Here is a 15,108-nt window from a genome sequence, read left to right on the forward strand (position 1 = left end):
AGGTCATTGAAAAGAGTAACACTGACCCTTAATGACAAGGATTGGATACAGGGGTTGCAAGAATGGGCATCGCAGGACCGGACCTGTTTAATTGTGTTGTGTACAGCGTAAGTATGAGTGGGAACAGAGCTGAGGACACATGACAACAGGTGGTTAAAAGGATTGTCATTTATGTGCAACTTTTCATCAAAGTAATTCTGGTATCTGACAAAGGCTCGGCACTGTTTTCCCACCCTTACCCCACAGCTCTCTGCTTACCACCAACTCCGATGGTTGATTCATGATGGTAAATTGAACATGGCGTAATGATCATGTCCAGACCATCTGCTGATGCGTTGACTATTTTAGAATATTGATTTTTCACAGTGTCATATACACTTTGTGCCTGTCACATCTCTCTATCATATGTAGTGAACTTGTTTGAAATGTATACATTGTAATCAAAGGAAGGAAACAAATTATAAGTATTCAATGAACCAATTCTTGTTTTCACTAAAAACAAATCTATTTTGCAGTGTGTCCTTTTCTCATCTTCGAGCCTGTCTTGAAAGCCTGTACTTTGCAGTTGATTCTTTAGGGTCATAAGGACGCTACTGCCTTGTTGTTGTTGTTGTTCTTAGGTATGACTCACAGTGACCCTGTGAACAACTGAGATGAACCATGCCCTGTCCTGCCTCAACCCCATGGTCTCAGTCAGGCTCAAGCCCGCCTCTTTAGGAAGAGTAAGATTATGCCGAGAAGTCCTCTTAGAAGAACACAGAATTAAATCATTATTATTCTGCCCTGTTGTATAAAAAACATACAAAATCCACTGGTAATGAAAGAAGAATTTGAACTTGCGCAGAAAGCACTGGGGCGGGGGGAGGCCCCAGGAATTGATAGAATACAAATGGACACATTTCTGCTAACAGGTGCTGCCCAGGATGTGCTCACCAGGTTATGCCAGAAATTTGGAGGACAGTTCCTTTGCTGACTGACTGAAAATTATGCATATTTGTTTCCATTTCCAAAATAGGCAATCCAATAGAAAGTGGAAATTATAGAACAATATCATTAATATCAGATGTAAGTAATATATTATTGAAAATCATCCAAAAACAAACCAGCCAGAACAGAACATTGATAGACAACTGCCAGAAGTTCAGCTGGGTTTAGAAGACGTCATGGCACTGTCATTGCTGATGTCAGATGAATCCTGACTGAAAGCAGAGAATACCAGGATGTCTGCTGGCATTTCATTAACTATGCAAACACATTTGCTTATTTGGATCATAACAAATTATGACTCACATTGAGAAGAATGGAGATCCCAGAGCACCTGATCATTAAGCCTATGCTTGGACCTAAACCACATGCCTCTGGAAATTCTATGAACTTTGAGAAATGACAAAAGTTATAGAAAGGCTGAAGGTATTTTGTTCATAGGGTCGCTATGCCATGCTCAGCTCGACATCGATCAACAACAATAACAACAACACCTAGACCCGGAGGCTGTTGTCCAAACAGAGCAAGGGAACACTGCATGGCTTAAAATGAGGAACGGTGTGCATCAGGGTGGTATTCTTTCTCCATACCTACTCAGTCTGCATGCTGAGCAAATAATACAAGAAGTTGGACTCTGAAAAAGCATGTACATCAGGACTGGAAGGAGACTTATCAAGAACCTGTGTCAGGCAGATGAGACAGAGAGTCTTGCTTGCTGAAGGTGAAAAGGACTTGAAACACTTGCTGCAAAAGATCAAAAACTACAGGCTTCAATATGTTGGATTGCATCTCAACATCAAGAAGATGAATATCTTCATCACTGGACTAATAGACAACGTCATGATAGGTGGAGATGTATTTCGTTGGGCAAATCTGCTGTTAAGGACCCCCACAAAGAGTTTTAAATTATATGCTGTGCATCTGAGAATGAGATGATGAGAATGAATAGCGGAAGAATTGATGGTTTTGAGTTTTGATGTCAGAGAAGAGTACTGAATATCCATCCCATGGAATGCCAAATGAGCAAACAGATATGTCTTGGAGAAAGTACAACCAGAAAGCCTCTTGGAGGCAAAGATGACAAAGTTTCACCTCATGCATTGAGCATATTGCTAGGAGAGGCTATTCCTAGGAAAGGTGGAGAGTTGGTGGAGAAGAGGAAGCTGGATTGACGCTGATGGCAGCAGTGGGCTCAGGTGTGTCAGAGGTGGTGAGACTGGTACAGGATAGGTCAGGGTTCAGATATGTTGTTCATAAAGTTGCTATGAGTCATACCTGACTCAGTGACACCCAACAACAACAACAGCAACAACAACAACAACATTGGCTCCACAGTAAGAAGTAAAAGTTTGAACTAGAATAGCCATCAGTAGGAAGATTTCCAAGAGAGTTATAGGAATGAGAATCATACATGAGTTGAGTTCTTTCCTAGGATTTGTGTTGTTGTTGTTAAGTGCCCTTGAGCTGACTGCAACTCCTTGCTAGCCAGTGGAGAACATATCTGTACCCTGCCCTGTACTGCACTGCCTTCTTGATCTCCAGAATGCTCCTGTCCATTGTTTTAGTCATTGTGCCAGTCCATGCAGTTGATGGGCTTCCTCTCTACTGCAGACCCTCTACCTTTCCAAGCATGATTCCATTTTCCAAGAACTGACCTCCTCCTAACATCATGCCCAAAGTATGGGAGAGGGTGTCCATCCACTGTTCATCTAAGGGGCATCCTGGTTACACTTCCTCCAAGACAGATTTGATTGTGTTTTTTGGTCAGTCCATGAGATAGTCAACAGTCTTCTCCCAATGTAATTCAAAGCCACTGATTCTTTTTCAGTCTTCCTTACTCATTATCCAACTTTCAGATGCTTATGGAGCAATTGAAAATATGATAATTAGCATCAGGTATGCAGTAGATAGTAATCAATAGAAAAATGGAATAATAGAAAAAAGCTATGAGTAACTTAAAAAGTTTGGACTAACTTTGACTGTATTTTGTGTAATATTTGCAATACACTTATGTGTTGTATTAAAAAAATCTGTACTACACATAAGAAAAATCTTGCTGAAGATAAAAACAAAATTACTGGAGAATTTCATCAACAGAAAATAATGTATTCAGAAGAAGTCATGGAATAAGGGATATTCTTGTTACTGTCAGGTGGATCTTGACTGAAAGCAGAGATTGCAGTAAAGATGTTTACCTTTATTGACTGTGCAAGAGCGTTTGTGTGGATTATAAAAAGTTGTGGGTAACATTAGGGGATTCTAGTCACTTCATGGTAAGGAATTGGATTATCATTGCAAAGTGGATCAAATCTACCAGCTGCTCCATGGGAGAAAGTTGGACAATCCTGCCGTACAAAATACTGCCTTTGGGCTTTGTTCACAATAGCAAGGAGTTGGAAACAACCCAAGTACCCAAAAAACAAATGGGTAGAGAAGCTGTGGTATATTCACACAATGGAATACTATGCTGCATTGAAAAACAAAGAACTCATGCAATATTATTCAAAATGGGTGACCCTGGAGGACATTATTCTGAGTGAAGTATCTCTGTCACAAAAGGACAAATACTACATGGTACCACTGTTGTAAAACAAGACTGACCTTGGGGTTGGGAGGAGACTGAGAAATATGGGTTCAATAATAATGTGTACTGCATTGAAACAGATGAGGGAGAAAACTGTTTAAAAGGGATATGTGATTAGGTATTTTTGTCATAACAGGAGTCTAGAGAGAAGGCTGCATAGTGGAGTGGACCTGGGGGGGAGGGATTGTAAAACAATGAAAGAATTTTTCTTTTACTTTTCCAAGAGGGGGGTGTACTGGGGGGAGGGTAGAGAGGGAAGAAAAGTTCAGCAATGAATGAATGGAAATCCAAAGTCTCTGTAAATGTTCATTGAAATTAATGATAAATTTAAAAACAAACAAGCAAACAAAAAAAAAAAACAACCCCAAAATACTGCCTTTGAAAACTCCCTGGAGGATCAGCGATGGATTGGTTCTAATTCAATGGTACACAGCAGCAACAATGATGGGTAACAAAGCTAAAAATAGGAATTTTAGATCACTTAATTGTGTTCATCCAGAAGCTGTACATGGAACAAGAAGCAGTTACTAGAACAGATCTAGAGGATACAATGTACTCTCCAGAGTGCAATGATGTTAGTCTAAAGACTAAGGTTTGCCTGATCCAAGCCATGGTCTTCACAATTACTTGCTGTGCTTCAGAGAACTGGACAATGACTAAGGATGACAGAAGAAAAATTGATGCCTTTTAGTTATGATGCTGGAGAAGAGAATTGAACATATCACAGACTGCCCAGAAAACAAATAGATCTGTTTTAGAGAGGGTGAAACCAAGTTTCTCCTTGGAGGCTAGGATTTTGAAGCCCTGTCTCACATACTAAGGACATGTGGTCAGGAGAGACCGATTCTTGGAGTAGGACATCATGCTCAGATGGGTGAAGGAACAGCACAGGAAAGGAAGATCTCAGATGAGATGGATTGATACAGTAACTGGGGCAATGGGGATAGGTGTGTCAGAGTCGGTGAGACTGGCTCAGGACAGACATAGGGTCACTGTGACTCACAGACGACTTGATGGCATGTAACAACAGCAACAAGGTATACTGCATGGTTTTAACTCAGAGAAGATGTGTGTCAGGGCTGTAACCATTTACTAAACTGATTTGATCTGTATGTTAAGCAACTAACCCGAGAAACAATATTAGCAAGAATGTGGCATCACAGTTAGAGGAAGATTTGTCAGCACCTGCCATATACAGATGACACAAGCTTGTTGCTGAAAGTGAAGAGGACTTGAACTGTTTACTGACAAAGATCAAAGACTAGCTGGCCTTCAGTATGAATGACACTGCGACCTGAAAAAAATTCACTCAGTTAAACCAATAGGCAGCTAGAGGATAAATGGAGGAAAGACTGAAGTTGTCAATAGTTTCATTTTACTTAGATCTAAAATCAACACCTGTGGAAGCAGCAATCTAATCAGATGACGTATTGCATTGAGCACATGTCAAGGATCTTTTTAAAGTGTTGAAGAACGAGGCTACTGGTTTAAATTCTAAAGTGAGTCTGGCCAGGTTGGCATATTTTCAGTAGCTTCATATGTACATGGAGGCTGGACAATATATAAGGAAGATGAATAAAAAAAATGAGGCTTTTGAATTGTGGTATTGGAGAAGGATATCGAATATACTGTGACTTAAATTCAAGAAAGGTGAGCACCCTCTCTCCCTAGTTACTCAGTCTGTAAGCTGAGTAAATAATTTGAGAAGCTGGATTATATGAAGAATAATGTGACATCAGGATTAGAGGAAGACTCATCAAAAATCTGCATTTCCAGAAAGTAAAGAATTGAAGCACTTATTTTAAATGATCAGATGCTACAGCCTTCAATATCAGCTAAATCTCAACGTCCAGGAAACAAATACACTCACCACTAGACCAGTAGTCAACGTAATGGTACGTGGGGAAAAGAGAAAAGTTGTCAACAATTTCTTTTTACTTGGATTCAGAAGTCAAAAGACATGTTGCATGGGAAAAGTCTTTTTGTCAAGAATCTGTCCAAAGTACTAAAGTACAAAGATGGCATTTTTCCCCCCCTTCTTTTTCCCTTTTCCTTTTTTTATTTATTTTTTATTTAAAAAATTATTTTATTAATTTTAATGAACATTTACAGAGATTTTGGATTTCCATTCATTCATTGTTGCACTTTTCTCCCTGCCCAGCCCTCCCTGCCCCAGCTCACTCCTCTCTTTGAAAAGTAAAAGAAAAATTCAGGGGCGCTCTGGTGGCCTAGTGGCAAGAAGCTGCACTGCAGTCTGGAGGTACCTGGTTCAAATCCACCAGATGCTCTACTGGAGAAGGAGGAGCAATCTCCTCCTATAACAGTCAGATCTGATTTGACAGTACACACAAAAAAAATAAAAATTTTAAAAAAGTAAAAGAAAAATTCTTTCATTGTTTACTGCATTGAAGCAGATGAGGGAAAGAATAATTTAAAAACTTTGTATGATAGGGTATTATGGTTATCACAAGAGTCCAGAATTAAGATTGCATAGTGGAGTGTACTCGGGGTGGTGGTGGTGGGGTGCGGGGGGATTGTATACCAAAGATGGCATTTTAAAGAGCAGGACAGACAGTGCAAGCCGTGGTATTGTAAGTTGCTTCCTGTGTCTCTTAAAGTTAGACAGTGAGTAAAAATGACAGAGTAAAAATGCCTTTGAGTAGGATTGTTGGAGAAGAGTACTGAACACCCCATCGACTGCCAAAAGAACAGTCTGTCTGGGAGGAAGTGCAGCATGAGTGACCTGTAGACAGAAGGATGGTGACATTTCATCTCACTTAGCTGGGCACAGTGTCAGGGAGGGCCAGTCCTTGGAAGAAGACATGCTGAGAAGGGTGGAAGGTCAGAAAAAGAGGGAGAGTCTGTACAAGATCCAATGAGTGTAACGGCGGGTTTAATCAGTATAGATTGTGTGAGATTCAATAGGAATTTGTTCGTAGGAGTTACCTTAACTCAGTTCTAACATCGGGGCGCCTAACAATAATATTTTGTTAAACACTTTCTTAGAAAACAGAGAAAAGTCTTATTTAGTATAAACAACATTTCCTTTTCATAACATTTTAGAAAAGAATTTCTTATATACTTCTTTCAAAATGTTCTAGACTGTCTTTGATTGTGTTGACCTCGTGTTAAAGTGCATTTTCACACATCACCTCACAGGTGATGGGAACACTTAGTCTCCTTGCAGTGCCGCCTGAGGGACATCTTTGGGCTTCTTCCACCTTTCCTTCTGAGAATTTCTCCTGACCTGAGCTGGTTAAAACATTTCTTGGTGTGATGTGTGTGTGGACATGTATTTCTGTGAACACATGGACATTGTGTCTTGTGCTCTGGCAATGAAAGTGGAAGCATCTGCTCAGTGTCTCCAGTCATCGTAGAAATGCAAACCGGTGAGCGTAACTGAAAGATGGATTAATAACAAGTTTAACACTAAAATGTGCCTGATTCAAGCTCTGTTCTTTTCAGTCACATGGTGTGCAGTGGAAAGTTATACATTAAATAAGGATGATAGAAGGCAAATCAGTATCTTTGAGTTGTAGTATTGGAGGAAGTGCTGACTATACCATGAACTGTCAAAAGGACAAAAAAGCATGTGTTGGAAAAGGTGCAGCCAGGGTGGTCCATGAAGATGAGGCAAGTGAAATGTCATCTGACATAACTTTGGGCGTGTTGTTAAGAGGCCGGTCCTTGGAAAAGGACATCACGCTTAGAAAGGCGGAGGGTCAGCAAAGCAGAGGAAGACTCTCAATAAGATGGTTTAACATGGTGACTGTAATGGTGGGCATAAGTGTGTCAGAAAAGGTGAGGATGGCACAGGACAGGGCAGAGTTCAGATCCACTGGTCATAGGGTCGCGGTGAATCGTAGTCTCCTTGATGTCTCTTTTGAAGGCTGTCAAGGTTCAGGGAAATGGGAACTGTCATACGTTATTGTGTGGGAGATTGGGGTACCACATGGTGCAGCTTCTTTGGAAAACAGGGATTTTCTCAAAGAAGTGAAACACATACGGTATGATCCAGTGATTCTACTCCTAGGTACGTTGTTGTTGTTGTTAAATGCTGTCAAGTTGTTGTTATTAAATGCTGTCAAGTCGTAGATGATTCACAGTGACCCTATGAACGAAAGTCTTCGACACTTGTGTGACTTTCATCCTTTCTTCAGGTTCATAGGGTTTCCAGAGGCAAGCTGTTTACAGAAGTGGATGCCACTCCTGCTTCCAAGTTTGTTTTAATCAGGGAACTCCACCAAACATTGTCCACCATGGGTAACCATTAAAACATTTGACACATCCGGGTCACAGTGTTCAGCTTCGCAGCGACCACAAGTTTCCTCTGTACAGCAAGTAGACAGACAAGGGCTATACGACCTAGAAGAATGTTTGTCCATTAATTCAACTCCTAGGTATACACTCAAGAAAATTGAAAACATACACAAGTACTGGTTTTTGAAAGTTCCTAGCAACATCATTCATAATTGAAAAAAGGTGGGACCAGCACACGTGTCCATTTGTTAAGTAGAAAAGCAAACGGTGTGTATATGCAAAGGAATATTACCCAGTTGTAAAAAGGAATGGAGTCCTGATATACTTTACAATGTGTAGGAAGTTTGAGAGCTTATCAAGTGAAAAAGCTGGTTGCAGAAGGACATGCATCGCCTGATGCCCTTCTGTGCAATGACCAGAATAAGGGTGTCAGTTAGTGATTCCTGGAGCTGGATGTGGGGTCAGAGGGTGGAGACTGAGTGCTCATGGGCACAGGTTACTTCTAGGGGTGATGAGAATGTTCTGGAATTAGATAGTGGTGTTGATGGTCTTCCAGGGTCACTGTGAGCCAGAATCAACTTAAAAGCATTTGGTGTGGGTTTTTATTTTGATAATGGTACACTCTTATAAAATCTACTTAAGTATATAAGAGGTCGAATATTTAGTATGTGAGATAGATATATATATCTCACATACTAAATACACACACACAACACACACACACACACACACATTATTTTTATTGAATCTTAAGCATCTAGAAAGCTTAAGTAGTGTACCGAATCTGAGCAGTCAATACACAGTTGATAACTATTTGTGAAATGACTTCAACAAACCCACATTTCCTCTGATTTTTGTCAGAGCATATGCTGAGAATATACATGACGATTGAGTGAAATTTACCAAATGCAAGAAAACAGAAGGGCCACCTTCTCAGGTGCTGTCAGGATGTGTCTGACCCATAGTGACCTTTTGAACAACAGATCTGAGCCCTGGCCTGCCCTTTGCCGCCATTATTTCAGACACAGTTGAGCCCATTGCTGTAGTCATGATACCAGTCCATCTCATTGGGGGTCTTCTCTTTCCCGGACCCTCCATCTTTCCAAGCATGATGTCTCTTTCCAAGGATTTGCAAGGATAACCCTTTGAGTCTTAAAGAATACCCCGTACAGTTGACAGTGTGAGTGAGTAAGTCTAGGATTTGCTGCGCTCTTAGTGAGACATGGGAGGCTGGTCTTCAGACCCACACTGAGCCGGTCCCTTTAACACTGTTTAGTTTCTGTCTTATGAAATTAATTTCTATTCCTATCAGATGCCAAACCGAGAGTAGAATTTATAAGTGTTATATATTCTCGCAATTTAATGGTCTGAAATCTTATTGAACATTTAAATCTGAAAATTGAGATGTATGCCACATTGGTAAATTATAATGGGGGACATATTTTTCTGCTTCGTAAGTAGAATAGAAAATCACCGTAATGGGTTTCTTTTCCCTTTTCGGTCCTTTCTCCTTCCCCTGAGACACATTGGTTTTCCAAGTTACGAATTCACTTTCTTTTGTTTGTTCTAGCCCCTCCGTTTTTCTTATTATATACCTGTTTAATTTTTAATTTCTCATTAAAAGTAAATATGGCTAATTTTCCTATCACTATTTCAGGAAGCCCTCCATTCCTCTCTGTCACAGCCTCGAAAGAGTGCCATCTAGTGTGTATTACAGCTTCATGAAGGGGCTGTTCTTCGGTCACATAGTAAAGCAGCTTACTGATAGAGCTTAGATGCCTGGATTTTTGCTCCTGTAACGTTTAGATCAATATTAGAAACACTGTTCTGGAACTGAAAATGGTAAGAGGAATAAGCGTGACTGTGAAGGAGCCCTGGGTGAAGCGGTTAAGTGTTTACCTGTAAGGGAAAGGTTAGAGGTTCGATCTCACCCAGCAGCTCTGTGACAACAGGACCTGATGATCTGCTCCTCTGGAGACTGCAGCCTAGAGAAGCCCGAGGGGCAGTTCTGCCTTGTCAGGTGCGGCCGCTGTTGCTGTTAGGTGGCTTTGAGTCAAGTGGCAAGCCTTGCCTTCCTCGTCCATCCCCTTGGGCTGCTTCTTGGGCTGTCTCAGGGCTTCTTGCCATCTTTGTGGCCAGACATGGCACCAGGCCCGCTCACAGGTACATTTTTAAAAGGAGGGACGGCACTGCTGACCCAAAGGCCATGCTCCCTGGCAGTTTGGATCCTCTGGTGTGTCTCTGGGAGAAGGATCTCCTTCTCTGGGATTTGGAGGCTCACAAACCCAACAGAGGGTCAGCTCTCAGTCTGTTCTGACTCTCCTGCTGGGCTTGACCTTGAGTAATTTGACAGATACTTACTAAATCACTGATCACGTGTCAGTCAAGGTGTTTGGTGTTATATTCAGTGGTCATCAAAACAGGCCAGGGAGTTCCTGCATTCGCCTGTTTGTGCCATTATCAGGGAGATGAAAGAGGTAGTGGATAATACGAGGTGGGACTGGCCGGGGAGGCAGCTTATAGCATGGCAAATGCTCAAGATGTAAATGTCAAGATGTTGAAGGTTTGCGGCGGGGAGTCCAGCTATAGACATGCGCAGGAGATAGTGACACAGACCACTGCTGTATGGAGAAGATCACAATAATGTAAGTCCCGAGATTCTGGATTCCCTGAGCCTAGAAAAGTTGTTTACATTATTCTCTGTAATCTATTAAGTATGCAAAGGTGTTGGGAAAAAATGTGAAATACTGTGAAAATTACCGAAGATGTGGCACAGAGACAAAGTGAACACACAAATGTCACAGATACATTTGCTGGAGGTGGGATTTCCATAAACCTTCAATTTGTATAAAATGTGATTATCTGTGTAGTGCAATAAAATAGGATACACCTGTACTCTAGTTTCAGAAAAAAAATGACTCTGGGCGGTAGTGGAAGACGGTTGGGTTTATCTTTAGCAAATGTTTTCCTAAGGTTGGAAGCAGTCTTATTTTCTGAGAGTCTGAGAGTTAGAGAATGGTACGACACCGTGGAGGCACTCTCAGTGCATGCACGCATGACAGAGAGATGGAAGAGGGTCTTACTGAGGTTGAGAGAGATTGGTCTCTAGATGTCTCATCACTCCATTGGGAGCTCTGGCAGCCTAGTAGCAAGAAGTGCTGCAATCCTGAAGGCACATGGTTCAAGGCCACCAGCTTCTCTGTGGGAGAAGGATGGACACTCTCCTCCTGTGTAACTAACTGCCTCTGAAAACACTTGACAACAACAACAACAACAATTAATAGGGAGCTTTGCTGACTACTTATTGTGGTGTGAGCCATTGAGTCAGAACCGACCCATAGCTGACCCTCCAGTGGGTTTTCCCAAGCAGTTGACTGCCCATCCTTCTCCCCTGCAACAGCTGATGGATTTGAACCACATGCCTTTGGGGTTGCAGTGCAGCTTCTTACCACTAGGCCACCGGAGCTCCTGATCTGGCTCCGTGTGGTTCAAATCTACTAGCTGCTCTGCAGGAGAAAGGTGATCCTCCAGATTCAAAGGACGTGCTCTACTCCAGACTCACCTGGTTTATTCTTTTATGTCTCAAAAGAGATTGACTCAAAACACAACCAGAGAAATGATACGCAACAACAACAACAGTTACTTAAGGATCAAGACTGTATTTAACTGTGACTCTTGTTACAGGTAACAGTACTTGATACATAAAATTACTTAGGAGAACAGCAAAAAAGTCAAAGTAATTGAAAAATTAAAAAGCCACTTGAATTTTAGTATGAAAAATAGACACTTTAGCATAAGGTTGTTTAGGAACTAAGCTGTCATTGTTGTTGTTGTTGTGTACTGTAGAGTCGGAACCAACCCATAGCAGACCCTCCGGTCGGTTTCCAGAGGTGCTTAATGGCTCGAGAGGAGATTGCCCATCGTTCTCCCACAGAGCAACTGGTGGATTTGAACCGCGTGCCTTATTCTGATTGCACTGTAGTTTCTTGCCACTAGGCCACCAGAGCTCTCCTGTGTTCACTAATTCCTGAGACTGCTTGCAGAACTCATGGTGATGTGCTGATAAGGATCTAGAAGAGGAAGTAAAGGTGTTGTTCTTACGTGTCGTCGAGTTGCTTGCAACTCATAGCGACCCTATGTACAAGAGCCCTAAACCCTGCTCTGTCCTGTGTCAACTTCACTGTCTCTGACACACTCACTCCCACCACCCCAGTCACTGAATTGATCCATCTCATCGAGGGTCTTCCTCTCCTGCGCTCCACTCTCCCAAACATGATGTCCCTCTCCAAGGACTGGCCCCTCTTTGCAACATGCCCAAAGTATGTCAGACAAAGCTTCAGAATCCTTGCCTCCAAGGAGCATTCTGGCTTCACCTTCTCCAGGCTCCAGGACAAACCTGTCCATTTTCCTAGCAGTCCATGGTATATTTAACACTCTTCTCTAGCACCACAGCTCAAAGGCATCAATTCTCTTTCTATCATCTCTAATAATTGTCCAGCTCTCCAATGCATAGCACGCGATTGCGAAGACTATAGCCCAGATCAGGTGCACCTTAGTCTCCAGCCTGACATCTTTGTTCTTCAATACTCTGGAGAGGACCCTGACAAGTGACTTTCCCAATGATTTCTTGGCTACTGGTACCAAGAGTATTGACTGTGGAACCAAGTAAACTAAAACTGTTAACTATCTCAATCCCTTCACCATCCATGCTGATGCTGCTAATTGGCCCAGTGGTGAGACTCTTTGTTTTCTTGATATTGAGCTTCAAACTGGATTGACGCCTGCAGTCCTTGCAAACCTTCTGCAGCAAGTGCTTTAGGTCCTCCTCAGTTTCAGCAAGTAAGGCTGTGTCATCTGCATAACTCAGGTTGTTGATGAATCTTCCTTCAATCCTGATGCTACATTCCTCCTTGTACAGCCCAGCATCCCAGATGATGGTTTCAAAACCCAAAACCTAAATCAGGCCAGTTGCTATTGAGTTGCTTGTGGCTGTGATGAGGCTGTGCATTTCGGGGGAGAACTGGGCGTGAGAACGTTTTCAGTGACTGTGAGGAAATAGAGACCCCACTTTTCTTCTGAGATGCTATTCCTGAGCATTGAACCACTTATTCAGCTCAAGTGCTCCAGACGTAAAAGTATCATTTCTCCGAGAGAACCTCTTGTGGGAGTGATTGATGTTAATTAGAATCCATGTAGAGGAATGACGAGCGTGTTAGAGGTTTATTAGCTTACTCTCCTGTACAGAGGAATTCATTTTTATGGGTTACATCGCTCTCAGGTTGGTTCTGACTCCCGTGAAGTGGTAGGGCCGAGTGGAACTGGCCCTTCGGGGTTCCAGCCCGTCACTGTGGATGCCGACTGTCTCGTCCTGCGCAGAGCAGCTGGTGGGTTTAAACAGCCAGCCTTTGAGTTAGCAGTTGACCTGACAGTAATGAAGATTGTTGTGCGCGGCTGAGTTGATCTTGATTTGTAATGACTGCCTTCGTTACTTAGTGCTGATGTAGCAGCAATACCGTACGAGGTTGGCTTTAACAAACCAATTTACCCTTTCACAGTTTGTTGTTAGATGCTGTTGAGTCGAGTCTGACCCAGTGTGACCCTCTGAACAGCAGACGTGACTCCTGTCCTATCCTCAGCATCCCTGATACACTGGAGCCCATTGCTGCAGTCAGCACGTCCATCCACCCTTTGGGAATCTTCTTCTCTTTCATCACTGTCCACCTCTCCAAGCATGATGTTCCTCCAAAGAATTGCATCTCCTAGCAACATGTGTAAAATATCAGAGGTGAAGCTTCACCGTCCTTGCCTCCAAGGGACGCTCTGGCTGCCCCTTTTCTTAGGCATACGTGCTTGTTGTTTTCACAGTCCGTGGGACATTTGACACTTCTCTCACAGCACAACTCAAAGAAGTCAGTTCCTCTGTCATCCTTATTCATTGTCCTTTTAGATGTATAACAAGTAATTGAAAAGACCATGGCCAGAATCAGGCACACCTTACTCTTCAAACTGACACTTTTGTCCTTCAGCATCTTAGAGGAGTCTCTGACGGCTCACTAGCCCATCGCAGTATGTCTCCTCATCTCCTGATGGCTGGTAACAAGGATATTAGGAGCCGAGATATTTTCATTCAGAGCTCTAACTTGAGAGGAAGGCGTTCTTCAGCAGCTCAGTTTATGAAGAGGATACTCGTCTTTCTCAGCATCCCTGTGCCAGGCATTCCGTAGACTTCTCTGTGTTCTTTGACATGAGTCTTCTGTTAGTGTAGGAGGTTGTTAGCACCGGTCCTCCAGATTCAAAGGGCAGGCTCCACTCCTGACTCTTTTGGTTTATTCTTATATGTCTCAAAAGAGATTGACTTACAGCACAATATAAGCTGCTCTGCGCAGGACGAGACAGTCGGCATCCACAGTGACGGGCTGGAACCCCAAAGGGGCAGTTCCACTCTGCCCTACCACTTCACGGGAGTCAGAACCAACCTGAGAGCGATGTAACCCATAAAAATGAATTCCTCTGTACGGGAGAGTAAGCTAATAAACCTCTAACACGCTCGTCATTCCTCTACATGGATTCTAATTAACATCAATCACTCCCACAAGAGGTTTTCTAGGAGAAATGATACTTCTACATCTGTATCTCGTGTTGGCATAACTCCCTCTGCTACTGGCCCAGTATTGTGGAAGTCGAGCTCTATAGCTAATACCTAGGACCATTCCGTCATCACAGAATCGAAACTCATTGTGCAACACTGTGACTCCAGTCCTAGCCAAAGGCTTAGGGAACACAGTTCCTTCCTTAATTTTGTACATTTGAAATGAAGAGAATTGTCATTGTTAGGTGCTATCGAGTCGAGTGTGACTCTAGTGAACTTGGAACAGCAGATCTGAACCTTCTATCCTGTGCCGTCCTCATCATCTCTGACCTGCTGGAGCCCAGAGTTATCGTCTTATGTTAATCTGCCTCATTGAGGGTGTTCCCCACCTTCACTGACCTTCTACTTTTCCAGGCATGGTGGTGTTTTTCCAAAGACCGTCCTTCCTAACCACATGCCCTAAGTTGTTATTGTTGTTATGTTCTGTCAAGTCTCTTGCGACTCATAGCGACCTTATGTACAACAGCCCTAAACCCTGCTCTATCCTTTGCCAATCTTATTGTCTCCGACATGCCTATCTCCATTACCCCAGTGACGGAATCAATCCATCTCATCAAGGGTCTTCCCCTCCTGCGCTGTCCCTCCACTCTCCCAAGCATGATGTCCCTCTCCAAGGACTGGTCCCTCCTTA

The sequence above is a fragment of the Elephantulus edwardii genome, unplaced genomic scaffold, assembly GCF_000299155.1.
Source record: "Elephantulus edwardii isolate Elephantulus edwardi_28Jun2011 unplaced genomic scaffold, EleEdw1.0 scaffold00087, whole genome shotgun sequence".
In the NCBI taxonomy this organism is placed as follows: Eukaryota; Metazoa; Chordata; class Mammalia; order Macroscelidea; family Macroscelididae; genus Elephantulus; species Elephantulus edwardii.